Source organism: Notamacropus eugenii, chromosome 6 (assembly GCF_028372415.1).
Source record: "Notamacropus eugenii isolate mMacEug1 chromosome 6, mMacEug1.pri_v2, whole genome shotgun sequence".
In the NCBI taxonomy this organism is placed as follows: domain Eukaryota; kingdom Metazoa; phylum Chordata; class Mammalia; order Diprotodontia; family Macropodidae; genus Notamacropus; species Notamacropus eugenii.
In genome coordinates this window covers 22,583,891-22,586,881 of record NC_092877.1, presented here as the reverse complement: position 1 = coordinate 22,586,881, position 2,991 = coordinate 22,583,891, and the positions used below count along the sequence as shown (strand labels likewise).

Genomic DNA, 2,991 nt, shown 5'->3' with positions numbered 1-2,991 from the left:
AACTCTACTTCTATTAATCCAAGTCTGAATAACAATTGAAGAAGAAAAATATTTACTTTTTTTTTTTTTTAGCACTTACAGTAACAAGACTTAATTAAGTACCATTCATAAGTGATTCAACTTCCCCCACTAAACTATTAGTTTCTGGCCTATTGATGATGATGACTAAGGCACATTAGAGAAAATTATCTTCTAATCATAATCACAGGATACTGGCATGAAGGACCAAGAAAAGTTGGCCATAAAAATACTCAGTATTTTCATTAATTATGTGGAGAACAACATAGAGAGCACACTTCTAAAATTTTCAGATAATATGAAGCTGGGAAGGGAAATGAATATACTAGATGATAAAGTCAGGGCCAAAAAGACCTCAATAAGCTCCAATAATGTGCAAAATCTACTAATGTGAAATTCAGGGAGATAAAAATAAATCTTATACGGGTTTCAAAAAAAACCCCAACCACCTTGAATATGATAGTAAAATATGGAGTTGATTGATTGCTGTCCTTTGTTCTTGAAGAAGACCAAAATGACATCACTATGCTAGAGTCAACTTTCAGTGTGTCTGACTGTGGCTGATCAGACAAATATGAGCCTTAAATGTTCTACCACAAGTCCAGCAGAAAGAGTACGTGTGAACATTTGGGGTGTTCTAAATCTGCACATCCTGAATTTCCTTTTAGTTGTTTCAATTCTGCTTTGCTCACAGAATGCAGCACTTTCTTTGATGAGGGCATGTATGCCATGCTAGGTGGTCCTGTGCCAGTGTCTCCCATGTCACACAATTCCAAAATTCATTTTTTTGGTTATATGACTAGGTTTATTCAAACATATTTTACCTCCCAATTCAACATTTATGAAACAAAGGAATGTAAAAAAAAAATAAACTGGATAATCTAGCCCTTTTTTTAATAATAAAACTTTCTGTAAGAGTTACGAAAGTACTGAAATACTCACTTAATGTGTTATGGATGACTGAGGATACCAGGAATCCAACATGTAAGTATGTTAAGATGCTATTTAATAGTTTTGAGTGTTCAAACTAAAGATAAAGTCAATTTTGTTCAGCCCTGACCAGAATCTCTACCTCCTCTGCCCCTGCTTCACCTAACTTAGGAGGTTTAACGGTTTTTTTAGTCTCCTGGTGGTCCCTTTGGCAGTCTGGTGAAGCCTATGTGACCATTAACAGAAGAATGTTAAAGGAATAATATACATAAGATTACAAGGAAAATCAATTCTATTGAAATATAGTTTCAAAGCATAAAAATATTAAAAACAAAAACAAGTTCATGACCCCCAGGTTAGAATTTCATCTAGATATACAAATACCTAGAACTGCTTTTGGAGACAAATTCTTGAAATATTTCCTCTTATATAAAAGAAAAATCAGACCTTGGGATATTATGGATTTCACAAATAATCACAATGAAGTTCTATGTTCAAAAGAGACTTTCTATATCACCTTGTACAACCCCTATTTGAAAAAAAAAATCACTTCTGCAGCCTTTCAGACAGGTCCCATGCATGTTCCATGAGTGAGACCTGTTTCCTCCTGAGAGAGCTCAATCCACTTCCAAGATTTGAGAATATTTTCTATAAACTGAACTAATTCTGCCAGTCCTCCTGGTTCTGTTCTCTGGGGCCAAATACTATGAAATGAATCTTTCTCCCAAATAACAGTACTTTAATTCTTGAAGATAGTTATCATATCTCCCCACTTACATCTTTTCTTTTCCAAGCTAACCACTCCCCAATTTTCTTCAACTATCTGAAGAAAACTGATCCAATTCAAGATTTAAATAGTTAAGATGTTCAACGAAATAACATAAACTGAAGGTCACAGAAAGTCCATAATATATGACAAAATAATGTTTTGTTACAAGATGTTACAAGATATGGTTATATAAGAAGATAATACATAGTTTTCACGGCAGGAGATTATTCCTGTTCTGTTTTTACAGATGTATTTTAAGTGAACTTTGGGATTCAAGAAAAAGAATAACTCCTGTATAGTGATGGAGATTGAGGCTATTTAATTTCAGAATTCGGTATACATGTGGTTTAATTTCTGCAGTGCTTTTCTTTCCTTTCTCATCAGTTCTAGCTCTTGTTCCAAACCATGGATTTTCAGGTTATTTCTCAACTTTTCTATCTCCCAGTTAGATGAAGGTCGGTTTAGATTCCTCATCATTTGCTGAGTCTCAACCTCGATCTGGAGCTGGAGAAACTTGACTCCTTTAGTCTATAGCTGTTCATTTAATACTTTCAAAGATTCAGAGTTGTCTTTATTCATTTTATTTAATTTGCTTTTATCTCTGTCTAGGCAGTCCTCCCGATAAGCATGATAGGCCTCATTTACTTGTTCTAGTCCTACTGAACTTGTTTCTTCATCTAATCGGGTTTTAAGATGCTTTTCTTCCAGAAATTGCATTCTTTTCTTTAAGAGGGAGCTCTCCTTCTCTGAATCCTTAAGTCTCTTTTTGATATCCTCATATGCTGTAACAAGGATAGAGTGAGGAATCATGAACTCCTCTCCTGCATAGAATGACATAGAAGTCATCACTGGTATCTCTGCTCTGAGCCTTTTCATGGTTCAGAATACAGATACCATCTTCCACTAGTCCATGAAACTGCCTTTTCAGCATTTACAATTTCTCAGTCCAGAATGAACCTAGAACACCCCAGGGATCAGCAGGGTCATGGCAGGCTTCCAGCCTCTTTGGGTCCCACCAGCTCCGCCAGACCATAGGCTCCTTGAACCCATGCCACCAGGGCCCCTCCAGAAGCTGGCCAGGCCCCTGTCCATGGGTATTCCAAAATTCTTAGGAGAGACTTTGAGAATGTTGCTTGTATTGCTTCCTCTGACCACCATGTGAACACTTGCCTTGTGTGACTTCTCCATAAAATAGTGTTTTTGGCATGCCTTTATGTTTGAACAATGTGACCAGTCCATCTGAGTTGCTCTCTGTGAATGTTTGGCAGTTTAGT

At 36.4% G+C, this 2,991-nt stretch overlaps 1 pseudogene; it reads right to left on the bottom strand.

Annotated features, from left to right (window-relative positions):
- Positions 1-2,041: 2,041 nt before the first annotated feature.
- LOC140512022 (5-azacytidine-induced protein 2-like) lies at positions 2,042-2,648 on the bottom strand (annotated as a pseudogene).
- Between the last annotated feature and the right edge of the window lie 343 nt (positions 2,649-2,991).